This window comes from Hyaena hyaena, unplaced genomic scaffold (assembly GCF_003009895.1).
Source record: "Hyaena hyaena isolate Hyena2069 unplaced genomic scaffold, ASM300989v1 scaffold_224, whole genome shotgun sequence".
NCBI classification, from domain to species: domain Eukaryota; kingdom Metazoa; phylum Chordata; class Mammalia; order Carnivora; family Hyaenidae; genus Hyaena; species Hyaena hyaena.
In genome coordinates this window covers 498,817-513,845 of record NW_024080854.1, presented here as the reverse complement: position 1 = coordinate 513,845, position 15,029 = coordinate 498,817, and the positions used below count along the sequence as shown (strand labels likewise).

Here is a 15,029-nt window from a genome sequence, read left to right as displayed (position 1 = left end):
CTCCTCCCCTGCTGGTCACCAAACCACCTCCAGGGGTTTAGGCTTTGGAAAACAAAGCCAGGAAGGGAAGTGTTTTGTAGGCAACTTCTTTCAGCTTAACCACAAATCTCCCTGGAGGAAAGGAAATACAAAGCTCGCTACTTGCTTGAGGAGGAAGGAAGCAAAATAGGGGCAAATCCCACATTAGTATCTTAAAAATTTATCCTACCTTGAGAAGCTGGACCAGGCAATGTCAAAGGTTGAATATTAACCATGAAGTCTGTGGGCTGCGCGGAGATGCTAATGTAGTCTGGGCATTAACTCATTCAGCCCACTCATTTATTCCAGATGCAAATTTCTGAAGTTTTGGTGAAGATGGTTGAAAGAACAGATATTTTCACAACCACTGCACTTGACTTATGTAACTTTCCAGTCTCTTCCATGCCTATGGAAATCTCTCTCCTGCCTGTAGCTTTCATTCTCTCAGCCCTATGACCAACTAACTACCCCATGTTCATCTCCTGCCTTGCTTCTAAACCTTGACTCTGTGTCTCCAGCTGACAGAGAAAAGCACGCCTCCTGTCACTTCATGTCCCAAACCAACCTTGCTGTCGCCTCCCTGAGCCAGCTTCCTCTGCACATGCCTGATTCCTGCCCATGAGACGGGAGTGTATAGGCCAAGCAGCGTTCCTCTCTACACTGTCCTCTTCTGGAAGCCTCTAAATGGCTCCCAAAGGTCCTCATTTTGGGGCTTCTCTGCAGAAGTTGTTCTGTCTGGTACCATCTCAAAGGCAAATGAATGGACTGGAGGGACCCCCGTCACAAGAGCATCCGGGCTAGTGGCCAATCTGGACCCTCTCAGCGTGGAGTGAAAATGCTGGCCAGCTAGAACATCCTTTATTACATGATGCCCAATAACTCCTATCATCTCTCTGGGGGCTTCAAGGAGATGCAGACAGAGGGAGTTGAGACGGCAGGAGAGTAAAAGTGGAGATGGAGATAGTAGTTACCTTAGTGAGTACTCATGCATTTAAATTAGGGCATCGGGACCTCTGTAGACGTTCTTCCTCCTATAGCAGGTGAACTTTCCAGACAGCTGGGGAGTAGAGAAGATGTAGATGTTTGCTCTCTCTCCTCCCTCTCTTCCTCCCATCCTTTTTCTTTTCCTTTCACCTTTTCTTTCCCCTTTCCCTCCCCTCCTCTTCTTCTTCTCTGGCCTACCCAGCATCTGAATAACCCCCGGTCTGAAGGGACTCCCCTATTGCCTGAGCTCTGGGAGAACACAGGTCAGAGTACCCGCTCTGGAAGCTGACGTTGTTGGGTACTTTCTGCCCCGCACCCCGGAAACTGGAATTTGGACACATGCGGATCCTGCTACTGAATCAGACACTCGGAATCAGTTGAGGAATAATTGCAGCCACATCAAATGTCAACAGTGGCAGTATTGAGAGAGAATACAGCAGCCTTGGTGCCGACTGTCCCAGTAGTGAGAAAAACTGCAGATCTCCAGGAACCGTGAAAGGGTACAAGGGATATACCCTTTATGTAGCGAACTCGCCATCTATTGCTGTGAAACCAAGGACCCCAAAACACAGCAGGGTCGAGGAACACACATTTATTGCGCCGCAGCTTCTGTGGCTCAAGAACCCAGGCCCACGCTGGCTCAGGGCCTCCCGTGGGCTGCAGTCTGGGTGTTCACGGGGTTGTGGTCTCATGTGGAGGTAGGTCTTGGGGAGGACATCTGCTTCTAAGCGCGCTCCCGCGGTGGGTGGCAGGATTCAGAGCCCCACAGGCTGTTAGACTGAGGGTCTCCGTTCCTCCCTAGCTATTGGCTCAGTTCCTTGTCACGTGGCCCCCTCCTTCATGGGGAAGTTCACAGCAGCAGGCTTCCATCTGAGCCAGTCAGTGAGGGAGACAGAAAGTCCAAGATGGAAGCCACACAAGTGACATCCCATCATCTCTACCACATGCCGTTTGCTAGAAGCCAGTCACTAATCTAGCTCACACTCAAGGGAAAGGGATTACACAAGGGTATGAATGGTAGGAGGGAAGGGCGGGGCTCACTGAGGGCCATCTCAGAAGCTGCAAACCACAGATTCATGGATTGTTGACATTTTGCCGCATTTGCTCCTTCTCCCCTTTACGTAGCCATAGCTACAGATACAGATATACAATTGACCTATGAATAAGGTGGGGCTTAGGAACGCCAATCCCCAGCCCCACCCCACAGTTGAAAATCCATGTTTAACTTTTTTTTCTTGATTTTAAGGAATCCCTACACCCAACATGGGGTTCGAACTTATAACCCCAAGATCTGGAGTTGCATGCTCTATCAACTGAGCCTGCCAGGTGCACCTCCACCTATAACTTTGACTCCCCCATAACTTAACTAATAGCCTACTGTTGATCAGAAGCCTTAAAGATAACATAAACAGTCGATTAACATATATTTTGTATGTTACCTATATTTTATATGGTATTATTAAAATAAAGTAAGCTAGAGACAAGAATGTTATTTAAGACAATATTTATAGTACTGTATCAAAAAAAGTCTACGTGTATAAACAGATGCATGCATTTCAAACCTGTCCAAAGATCAACTGTAGATATGTATGTGTGTGTGTGTACGTGTATACATGTATACATACATATTCACATACACACATACCTACTTTTTGGTAAAACAGCCAAAAATAAGTTACAGTTATCAAGACATTACACCTCTGATTACTTCAGCATGCATCTCCTAGGAATGAGGACGTTTTCCATAACCACAACATTCCACACTATTTAACATTAGTGCTACAATATGTGGGATAAGCCCAAACTCACCTCTCCCCAAATTTCCCTGAAATATTTTTTAAAGCTCTTTTTTCTTCCTCCTGTCCCAGTATGCAGCCAAGGTCCTGATATTGTTTTTGATTGTTTTATCTATGTCTGTTTGGTCCCTTTTCATCTAAAACAGTGTTCCCCAACAGCATCTGTTTCTAGTTTCTCATTCTGTTGACATTTTTGGCACGTCCAGGAGAATTGTTCTGTAGAATGCCCCATATTCTGCAGATGATTATCTCCTGGTGGGTTTTCTTTTTAAATGTGGGATAGACAAGAGAGGGTGTGTGTGTGTACAGGCACATGCGCAAGCGGGGGAGGGGCAGAGAGCAAGGGAGAGAGAGAATCCTAAGCAGGGACTGTGAGATCACGACCTGAGCTGAAATCAGAGTCAGGTGTTCAACCCACTGAGCCACCCAGGCGCTCCTGCTGATGGTGGTGTTTAACTTCTCCCTGTGTCCACTGTGGCTTTTGTGAGCAGGAAGTTAGGTTAAACAATTCTGGAAAGAATACTTACGTGGCCCATGTCTGGTAGAACCACTATCAGTGATGTTCAATGACTGTTTGGTTTCTCTTTTATAAATGCCTAACTTCACTGCTGTCATTAGTCATCTGTGGGTTGGAACTGGGAGTCTGTGCTCCCCAGCAACCTTCCTCCCAGCCCATTAGCATCCAGGAGTAACCCTTGACTCGCTTAATCACTACATTTGGGGTTGCAAATGCTGAGTGTCTAATCTATCATTCCTTCTATAGGTGTCACTCTGTAAGGGTGAACTTTGCTTTTGTTCCCTCTTTTTCTCATGCTTGGTTTCTTCGTTTTAGAATCATGATGAATTCATGTTTAAAAAATTATTTCATTATAATCAATTAGCATTATTTCTTTTGATGTGAAAATTGTCCCAAATTTGGCCAGTGAGAAACCCTTTCAGGTTGACTCTGGTATCCTTATGGGTTTTTTTCTTTTAAAGCTTTACTGGGATAGAACACACCTTCTGTACAATTCACTCATTTAGAGCATACAATTCCATGATCTTTAGTGTATTCAGAGTTGTGCAAACATCAGCAAAATCAATTTTTATTTATGTATTTATTTATTTATTTTTTGAGAGAGAGAGAAAGAGAGAGAATCTTAAGCAGGCTCCATGCTCACTCAGCTTAGAGACTTATGTGGGGCTCAGTCTCAGGTGAGGTCACGACCTGAGCTGAAATCAAGAGTCCGATGCTCAACTGACTGAGCCATCCAGCTGCCCTGTCAAAATCAATTTTAGAACATGTCATCACCCACCCCCCCAAAAAACCCTATTACCCATTTAGTGGTCCCTTTCCATTCCCCCGACTCCCTCTGGCCTAAGCAACCATCAATCCATTCTCTGTCCCTATCAATGGGTTCACATAGTATATCTGTCATGAATTGCTTCTTTCACTTAGAATTATGTTTGTTTTCAAGGTTCATCCATGTTGTGTCAGCTTGCATCAGTACTTCTTTCCTTGTTATTGCCAGACAACGTTCCATCTTATGGATAGGCCACATTTCATGCATCTCTTCATCGGCTGATATATTACAGTTGTTCCCACTTTGGGACTATTATAAACAATTCTGCTAGGAACATTCATGTACTGGTATTTGTGTGAACTCCCATTTTAATCTTAGGATATACGTAGGAGTAGAATTGCTGGGTCATATGGTAAGTCTATGTTTAACCTTTTGAAGAGCTGCCAGGCTTTTCCAAAGTGTTCAAGTGGCTGCCACACATTACATTCCTAGTAGCAGTGTATGGGGACTCCCATTTCTCCATATCCTCACCAACACCTGTCATTACCTGTCTTTTTGATGATAGCCATCCTGGTGGATGTGAAATGATGTCTCATTTTGGTTTTGATATGTATTTCCCTCAGGCAAATGATATTGAATCCATTTTTGCCCTGGTACCTTCAGTCCCTTTCAAAAGTTCATGTCTTATTTCCAGAAAATGTTCTTGTATTATAGCTTTGTTTTACTGTTAGGTTTTTCTTTGGGGGGACCCTGATGGTACATATGTTGGCTCTTTGTGTGTCTTCCGTGTTTCTCACTTTTTCTCTGATATTTTTACTTCCTTTCCAAATTTACTCTTGGTTCTCCTGACTGTTGAAATTTATTTCCTCACTGTCCTTTTTTGAATTCTTTGTCTACTCTATTTTCCCTTAGACACCATATAATTTAGTTTTCGTATCTCAAGGTTGTGTTTTTCTTTCCTGAGTTCAGTCAGCCCTCATTTTGCCACTTACTATTTTGAGCTTTTCAGTATCTGATTTTTAAATATTCCTTACAGCTGCTTTTGCTCCCTAAATGATATTTAATTCATGTTAAGAGAACTCTGCTGCAGTTTTCCTCTGCATTTTGGTTGTATTTGCATTAGCTAAAAAGGTTTGCTTATTATTGTTCTGTAGTTACCTTATATGGATGTCAGTTGCCATTTCTGTTTATTCCAAAAGTCTTGGATCCTCCTAAACCAGAAATAACAGGTGTTTCAACTGAGGGGAGACAGCAGTTCAGGAGATCTAAGTAATAGGTCAAGGTAGGAGCCAGAGCTCAGAAGGAAGCAAGTAAGGATGATTTCTTAGGAAGGACAACTCTGGTGAAAATGGTAATCGTAGATGACTGAGCATTTTAAAACAAAGTGCTGGTAGAAATATGACACATTTAGTGGAAAAAGTAAGGACAGATACAATGAAATCTGTGCAGGTAAAAAATAAAATTCTTTAGCTCCAGGAAAAACAGAAAGCTCTAAGAGAAAGGAAACACACCATTGTATAGAACTCATTAGTAAACAATATTCACCAGGTCATAATGATATAAATACTGTCTATTGACTTAAATTATGAAACCTGTATTATAGCAAATATAAGGTGGATGAGAGAAAATAGGAAAGGGGCTATAACAGGGCTAAATCCTCATCAAACGCAGTAAAAAGTCAGCAGATCAGATCCCATATTCATAAATCAAAAATAACAGTGCAAGTATATTATTTGAAAATATGTAAATAACATAAGATAAAGGTAAAAATTTGAACATGAAAGCCTCTAATAAAAGGGATTATGGGGATTGAATGGGTCATAGACTCCTTTGTCTTATGAGTCTTTTAGCGCTACTGATTTTTTTTTTAAGTTTATTTATTTATTTTGAGAAAGAGAGAGAAAGCAAGCCAGGGAAGGGCAGAGAGAGAGAATATTCCAAGCAGGCTCCGCACTGTCAGTGCAGAGCCCAACACGGGGCTCGAACTCACAAACCAGGAGATTATAACCTGAGCCAAAACCAATAGTCAGAGGCTTAACCGAGTACTACATGATTTAAAAAAAAAAAAAAGGAATATGTGTACATATTACTTTAATAACATAAAAGTTTAATTTTAAAAAAGATGAGTTGAACTGCCAGCTGGGAGATAGTACCCTGAGAGTTTATAGGTTTGTCCCTCTGGGTGACGTACACACTCTGAGCCAAGGACCGCTTGGTTTCCCAAGTTTCCCCCACAGGAGGCAGGTGTTCGTGAACCAGATGTCAATGAACTAGCTGGTGAAAGTAGGTGTGGCACCTCTCAAATTATACCTAATGATTCTCCTCCGAAATGCATGCTTCCCTTTCCTCCACATGAGTTGGTTTAGATATTTAAGTGCAATAATCACACCAGAGCCTACAACAGTGGTTCCTACTGACTGGAAGCTGAGATTGATATGGTCCTCTCTGCCACTACAGTGTTGACTACTGACCTGTCCTGACCGGCAAGGGGACAGAGGCAGGAAAAGTATGACTGGAGCCCAGGAGATCTCCTAGGACACCTCATCACTCCCGTGCCAGAGATACCCGCTAATGGAAAGGTACTGCACCACATGCAGGCAGGCCCACCAGGGCAGACTCCTCGGGAATGAAGATTTGGTTCACCGCATCAGGTAAAGAATCCTGGCCAGCTTGAAGGTAAGGGGAACCTGGAATGGGTAATGGACATGGGAAATCATCAATGTCAATAAAGCCTTATGATGAGTTGCAAAAATGAGGATTGTAGCCTTTAGTGGTGTGTTTCCTTTCTTGCTGTGTCATGTACAAATGTAGATTTTTTTTTTTTTAACCTATTGTCCTTTACTTTCATCTCCTTTCATTATTGTGTTTAACGTATATTGGTGATGGTTAGTTTTTAATTTTAGTTTACATACTACAACACTGAGATAGGGTGACAATGAAAGTTAGGGGAAGAACAGACGTTCAGCCACAGATGTGGACTTGGGGGCAGGGAGCCAAGGCCGTGCTGCTCCAGCACTCTGGTGAGGGTGTGTGCTTGCACTTTTAATGCCACCATGAATTGTTTTTCAATTCTTGTGATAATAGTTATTCACTCAAGTTTCAGTTTTGGGCAGGACCATTGGCTTCTCTACTGTAGGTCATGCGGCAGTGTTCTAGCTACCAATAGGCAAGGAGAGTTCTGGTTTCTCTTGCGGCTTCTACTAGACCCACTGGCTTCTAGTGTGGGAGGAGAGGCCCAAACTCCTTCCAAGACCAAGAGTAGGGGAGGCTCCCTCCACATTGGATATTCAGATGCTGGGTAGCCAACAGGAGCTTCATGACAATCCATCCTTAAGTCTGCCCGATGCAACCATCTCTCCTACAACAACAAAAAAGGCACTCATCTGCTCCTCAGAAGAGGATAGCTCAGTCTCATGAATTATTTTATCTGCCCCCAAGTCCACATCTGTAGGTGATGATCCATTCTTTCCCTAACTTTCAGGGGATTTCAGGTGGTTCCTCAAAGGAAAGATTACTTGTCAGGCAAAAACCAAAGATGCTGAACAGAAAATTACAAAATGTCAGAGCTGAAAAAACCTTGGGAGTCATCCATTCTATCCCCTCTTATTGATGAGAAAACCATACAGGGTAGAAAATGATAAAGGCCATGGGAAAGGTACACACCAAATGCTGCAAAGTTCAAAGGAGGGACAGTGCAGGTCTGGTTGAGATTAAGGGTGGGCTTGATGAAGGGAGGGAGACTTAAGCTCGGACCTGACACACAGTGGGTGGAATATACTGGTCTTTTGCTAAACTCTGAAGTCCTTTTCTGCTCATAGTCTGCTTCTCTTAAATTCCTCCACCTATAACTTCCTTGGCTTTTTGAGATCTTATTTATTTGGCCTTTCCCCCCTTTGCCTCCCTCACATTCCCTTCATTTTGATTTTGGTGTCCTTGACCTGGTTGCCTGTTTGGACTTGGCCCTGTTCTCTTTCCAGCTGCATGTCTTGGCTGGAAAAGACCCGAGTCTCAGTCCCTAGGGTTAGGGGACTCCCCCAGAGGTCTTAGGTGACTCAGAGAAGACCAAGGGTCACAAATGCAAATGCCTTCTGGTTTCAAGCAGGTAACAAATGTGTGAAGTGGCTGACTGTTTAATACACAAGTGGTGCTCATGGGGTTTAAATTTTTATTAAAAGCCAAAAGCAAATAAAATTAACGTGCTGCCCAAACAAAACCATCTGTGGGCAAGTTTCTACTTTTGCTGACTCCTGGTTCAGACAAAACCTGTAGCTATCAGGGCAGGTTCAGAAAAACCCAACAAGTCTTTGTCCTAAACTGCCTGCGGCCCAGGAGCTCCACGATAAGGAACTTATTAGGCTGTCCACAGCCGAGGTTCAGACATTTACAGACCTGTTTTATAAACTAGTGATGCTTTCAGTGTAAGCCGTATTACCGAAAGTGCTGCTGAAGCAAAAGGATCAGAAAGGAGGAACAAGTCTATGGGTTACTATATGACCCCCTTCCCTACCCCACGGTGGTAGTTCCTCTATGCCCCAAGATTCCGCCGGGCAGTAGACGCTGAAGAGCTGGGTCATCTAGGTGTCCCTGCTGACGGGGGTGATGGTGGAAAGGGCCGCGCATCATAGCCTTCCACAGGCTCTCCCTTCCCCTCGGACTGCATCACCCATTTCCCATCAGACCTGTCTGCTCCCAGAGCCTCTAAGTGTCTCCCGGCTCATTATCCACACCCTTCCCATCCTTTCCGAGCCTGTGTAAGCCCCACCTCACTGCTGAGACCGCACCCCTTCCCCCCAACCTCCACGCTTGTGCCGGGTGGCACCTGTTTGGGCCTCGGTCACACGCCTGCGTGTTCAGATACGAATGCGAACACGCGCTGTAAAAGACCATGAGACCGCCTCCCATGAGACCGCGCGGCGACGCTCCTGAAACAGCCGCGTGCCCTGCGCAAAATGAATGAAGACGTGACTCAGGGTTCAACCTACACGCAGGGAAAGAGAGCCCTTCCACACAGCTCGGCGACAACACGCCCTCGCAACACCCGGCTCGCCCAAAACAGGCGAAGCTGACCCGTGAGCGCGGAAGGCGAGGGAAGAAGGTTGGTCCAAGAAGACTAGGCCTCCCATAGGCCAGGACGGCACGAGGGGCGGGCTCTTTTGCGAACGGGTCGTTTATTGATTGAGCCTCAAGCCTTAGGGCTGGGATTGGCCGCGCCGCGCCAAAGGATGGCTCCGCGCGGAGAAGGGGCGGCCTCGAAGGGCGTGGCTGGGGCTCGGTCCCGCCCCTGGCGTAGCGGGCTCGGGCGTGAGGGCCGCGCTCTCCGCCTGGGACCCCCGCGTCCGGGCCGCAGCGTCGGGTGGCTGGCGCCGCAGGCCGGGTCTGGGCGTCCGAAGCGCTTGAGGCGAGGTAGGCAGCTTCCGGCACGGAGGTCGGGGTTCTACAGCTCCCGCCCGCCCCGGCCCCTTCTGCCCAGCGGTGGCTCCTGCTCTGCGAGGCCGGGCCGGGCGCGTCGCCGGGCTCCGCGTCCCCCGCCGGGAAGGGCACAAAGGCCCCCTGGGGGCAGAGGCGCCTCGCGCCTTCGCCTCCATTTTCCAGGCGGGTCGGCGGGTGTGGGGCGGGGCGGCGGGAGGCCCGGCTTGGAAGAGCCTGAGCGCGGCGAGGCCGAGCCGAGGGGGCGCGCGTGTCCACGTATCCTCCGGTCCGAGCAGCTGCGCGTCTGGTCGGCCCCTGGCAAACTCACTTTCCCTCGCGGCCTCTCCCGGGCGTTGCTGAATACCCTGTGCGCCCGCCGGGGCCAGGGAGTAAAGGGCTTGCGCTGCTCCCGGTCGGGGCTGACGCAGAGACCCTCTCTCACTGGCTCAGGGCCCTTCCCACGGGAAAGATGGAGACGAACGACGCTTTCTTGGTGCCGTGAATGCAGCAGCTCCCGGCTGCCGACGGGAAAGGGCAAAATGCCTTGCTTTTTTTTTTTTTTTAGCCTAGAAGGGCTACCCTTTTCAGCTGTCATCACTAGAACTGTTCTCGGCAGCTTGGGGGACACATGCTCAGGTCCTTCATAATTATTTGGTTGGATTCTGTGTATTGTTTGTAATAAAAATGAGCGGAAACCTGCCAGTGCGGGAGCAGATTGGAAATTATTTGAGGGATGTGGAGTGAGGCCTGAAAGCTCCCGGATCTAGGGTGGGAAGGATGTTGTTAAAATGCCAGGTGAAATGTACTAGATTAGGTTGCCTAGGGTTTGGTTAAAAGAAGTAGAGGTCACCACTTGTAATCCTTTTTTCCCATCACCTGGGTCAGTTCTAGGCCACTCAGTACTGAAGAGAGCCAAGAACTCCGTTTCACCTCTTCTGAAAAGGTTTTAAAGCTTTTCCCCACCCCACAGCTAATAATCACTTGGTCCTTTAGGCTACCTTCTGTTGCCTCTGTTTTTACAAGCATCGAGTTGTGTGGTTTCCTCAGCTCCTAGCACAGCGCTTGGAACAGAAAAGGCACTCAGTGATTGAAACCAAAAGAAAACAGAAAGACAGTGTAGCCAAAAGTTGACAAAACAAAAATTTTCATTTCTTTAATTTGTTGGACCAGTTATATTATTGGTTAGGGAAGCTGTTGGTTTCTGGCTCTCTTAAGTCAAATCAGGTTTTATCCGCTAAATTACTATGGATACGTTATTTAACTTCTTTGTGCCTTAGCTTCCTTATCTGTAAGATGGGAGTTATAATGGTACATACTCCTTGGGTTCTGAGGATTAAATAAGATACGGACATTGGGGTGCCTAGGTGGCTCAGTCGGTTGAACATCTGACTCTTGGTTACTTCTCAGGTCACGATCCCAGGGTCCAGGGATCAAACTGTGCCTAGGGCTCAACAATGAGTGTGGAGCCTGCTTAAGATTCTCTCTTTACCTCCGCCCCTCCCAGACTCCCTTGCTCGCTCTCTCTCCCTCTCTCAAAAAATAATACAAAAAAAAAATATTCATATAAAGTGCTTAGCATAGTTCATGGCTCAAAGAAAATGTTCAGGAGCTGTTGGCAGTTGTTAGGATAAAAATAAACAGATACTTGAATAGATTTACTAGTATTAAGTATCTGTGTAGTACTTGACCCTTCAGAGTCTCTCTGCCTTTTAGTCCTTATCCGTGGCTTGATTTTAAAAACTCCTTAAGCCTTTCGCGATTTTCCCCCCACAGCAGAAGTATTCCATAGAAGACTATCTTTTATTCATTTATAGCCTTACCACCCACTATTTGGCCAAGTAGTAGTTGATATACTCTTAATGTGCTCTGATACTCAAAATGGTCCTATAAGAGCAGAGGAGTAAAACAGATGGGGCCTGTTGTGGCTAACGGGAAACCTTCGGGATGATTGGTTCAGCCAGAGAGAGTGGCAGAGCTTGTGGAAATGGCCTTGGGGTGGTTTCTCATCTTAGAACTTTGCTCGCATGAAAAAACTGTCTCCTGTCCACAAACATTGTGAAAAGTGGAAGAAGTCATCTTGTTGGCTTTAGACCTGTTTGCCAGACTTAGATGTGGCAGGTATCACCCCTAGGGGCTATTGCTCACTTCCAGGTTTTCCTGTACCACTTTCTGGGGGCAGGAAACAGGCTAAGTTGTACATTTCCTTCCAGCTGGAGGTCCCCTTGACGTGTCCATGTCGTTTTCTCCTAAATTGTTTGGAGTTGGCAAAACAAATACCGTCTCTTTTTCGCTTGTAACTATCACAGGAGAATTCTGGTCTCTGATTCTGTTTTTAATGTAGGCATAATGGATCTTGAAGCGTTTCTAGGAAATACAGTTCTTTCTGGGGACTCCCTTCCAGCTGTAACATACTTATAATTAGCTCTTAAAAACCTGCCACAAGATGTGAACTTTTTCTAGTGTCCTACTGCAAAGACTTTAAGGACATGGACCATAAATTTCCTTCTTAAGTGTACCCGGCATAAGATAGGCAATCACTGGAGCACCTCATTGCCTCAGTCAGTAGAGCATGCAACTCTTGACCTTGGGATTGTAATTTCGAGCTCGGTGTTTGTTGTAGAGATTACTTAAATATAAAGTCTTTAAAAAGAAAAAAAGATAAGTACTCAACGAATGGTTGTAAAGCCACTTGTAGTGATTCCTTTCTAGGCTGAAATAGGCTTACTGATTAACCTTGTGCTTCTGAAACTGTTATGCCCAGATCGCGATCTCCCCAAAATCCCAAGACCACCAAGGAGTCCGAGTCACGTATGCAAAGGCAAAGGGCTTTGTTACGGGCTTAAGCTCGGGCTCCCAGACCTCACCAACGCAATGAATCCATGCTGAGAGCCCCGAACAAAGGAGGAGTAGGGTTTTTATTAACTCTAGGGCAGGAAAGGGGTGATGGACAGGGACTACAACGTGATAGGACAAGGTGACAGCAGAGGTGGTTATGGCGCAGAGGGACTGGTGAGTTTAGAGCAAGGCGGGCCAGAATAGTGGCCAGAACGTCCGATACCTCCCAACCTCCAGTGATTGGTTCGGACACAGGGAAGGGCGGTGGCTCAAGCCTGCTGAGTCAGGCCTCAGAGACTTGGGTCTTCTAATTTCTGGGGCCTTCTGAATGAAGCCTGTCATGGCGCTGGTTTGGTTCTTCAAAACATTACCAACCACTTGAGATCTTGCTCAAATGCAAGTTCTGATTCCAAGACCCTGGGGTGGAGCCTTAACATCTACATTCCCAACAAGCTCTGAGGTGATGCACATACTGCTTGTCTGTAGACTGCACTTGAGTAAAAAGGTACTAACATAAGTAAGTATCTGCATTTGGCTTTTAGAAGTATTGCTAAAAACAGATTAGGATTTCTTATGGGTTTGGGATAAAGTCTTGGATTTATGATCTTTTTTTCCTATTATGTTACTCTATTTTTAACAATTCTCTGTTTTTTTTGTTTGTTTTTTTTTTAATTTTTTTTTTAATGTTTTATTTATTTCTAGGAGAGAGAGAGACAGCGTGAGCAGGGGAGGGTCAGAGAGAGAGGGAGTCACAGACTGAAACAGGCTCCAGGCTCTGAGCTGGCAGTCAGCACAGAGCCCGATGCGGGGCCCGAACCCACGAACCGCGAGATCATGACCTAAGCGAAAGTCGGACGCTTAACCGACTAAGCCACCCAGGCGCCCCAACAATTCTCTGTTTTAATTTTCAATTTTAATTTATTTGAGGAGAGAGAGTGAGAGGACGCATGCAAGTTGGGGAAAGAAGCAGAGGGAGAGAAAGAATCTTAATCAGGCTCCATGCTCAGTGTGGAGCCCGATGCGGGGCTCCATCTCACAACTATGAAATCATGACCTGAGCCAAAATCAAGAGTTGGAGGATGCTAAACCAACTGAGCCACCCAGGCACCCCTGTTTTTAACAGTTGTTGTATTTTATTCCAAAAAATGATTTGAGAAATCATTCCAGGCTACTTTCAGTATAACAGGATTTTTCAATAAAAGTAATTGAGACAGGTTGAAAGAAAAGTAAGGAAGTCAAGGGTGGGAACAGTACAAAAGGTGAGTGCCTTTCTGTCCTAAGCTTTTTGCTTGAGGGGGCTTTCAGATTTGGCCCTGAGCTTCCTAGTAGTCAGTGCAAAGAGGAAAATTTTATCAGTTTTGCCAATACCTATAAAGTGAAAACAAACTAGCTGTTTAGTGAAACAGTATTTTTTGTTACTGAGACCAGAGAATTCTCCAATGGATTCTCCAAAAGAGGATCCTTTGCTACAGTGAGTGACATTCTCATCAGTAAGATTCTTATCAGTCTTCATACTTGTGACCTGACCCCCTCACAGAAAATGCCCAGGACAGTAAAAGCTGTGGACTATGGATCCACAACCCTTTATCCCAGGGCCAGCTTCCTTAGACAGCAGGAGAGATTTTTGTTACAGGAAAGCTGTTTCTCTGCCTGCTCTGTGCTGGGAACAAAGGGTAAGGTTATTAACAAGTTGAGTCCTCCGCATCCTTGTAGTTTGAGTTTTGTTGGAGGGGATAATTTGTGGAGGAGGCCAGGGAGCGTGCAGTCAAGTGGACAGGAGGCTGGGAGCTCAGCCAAGCTCCTTGTATACGTGGTACTTGTATCTCTTATGAGGCCTTCTCAAGACCTGCTTGGTGAGTTAAAAGACTGGCCTTGCTGCAAGGCTGTCTGGCAGTCCCGGTTGGTCACCAGCCTGTGAGTGAGCCAGTGAGGAAGCGAGGGGAGCAGCCTGGCCACAGCCCTCCCACCATACTGAGTTAGAGGGAGCCGGTGGTGCCTTCTCGGCTCTGAGGACTCCCTGTAACTCAGCAGAACATAGGGAGACAGCCCTAGGAGGAAAAGGAAAGGGGCTGCCGGTGCCCGAGCATCCTGGGGATGGTAGTGGCCCATTACCAAGCCACGGGAAGCGCGTCTACCACCCATAGCTTTGAACTTTTTCCTCCCTTTCACTTGGCTTGAACCTTCAAAGGAGGTGGACACAGCGCTCAGGGTGACCTGCCCCACAGGCAAAGGCAGGGTCGGTGTGGAGGACTAAGGGCCTTGGGGTGTTCCACTGCTGGGGAAGGAGTAGGTAGAATGGCGGTTGCTCTTGGCTGTTGACCTCCAGTCTCAAACCTCCAACCACAGCATTCCTGGCACCCACCCCGCTCTGAGGCAGGCCCTGGCCTCTTGTGACTGCCCCTTTCATTGGCCTCCCCCACATATGTATTTAGCCCCAACGTGCTGCTTCCCCCGCCTGGATTGGCTTCTGCCTTAAAGCTTCTTTCTCCCATAAATCTACTTCCCCCAGAAGCTTTCCAGAAACCTGACAGTGTTGGGTCCTACCCTGCCCCCTCCACTGTTCGTTGTGGTCAGTTTTTATGTTTTTAGAGAAAGAGCAGTAGCACCAAGAGCCTCTTTGTCTGGTTCTCTGGCCAGATTCTGCCACAATGTGTGCATGGCGTTTACCACATAAACCTGTGGCCTCCCGTGAAAACACAAGGAC

At 46.4% G+C, this 15,029-nt stretch overlaps 1 protein-coding gene across 9 annotated transcripts in view; it reads left to right on the top strand.

The window, feature by feature from the left end:
• The first annotated feature begins 9,363 nt into the window (after nt 1-9,363).
• Nucleotides 9,364-15,029, top strand: part of CEP68 (centrosomal protein 68) — a 37,265-nt gene continuing 31,599 nt past the window's right edge. For all 9 annotated transcript variants that reach the window (XR_005530352.1, XR_005530351.1, XR_005530354.1 and 6 more), the window contains exon 1: nt 9,364-9,484. The gene's annotated coding sequence lies outside the window, so the exon portion shown is untranslated. The remainder of the gene's footprint in view (nt 9,485-15,029) is intronic.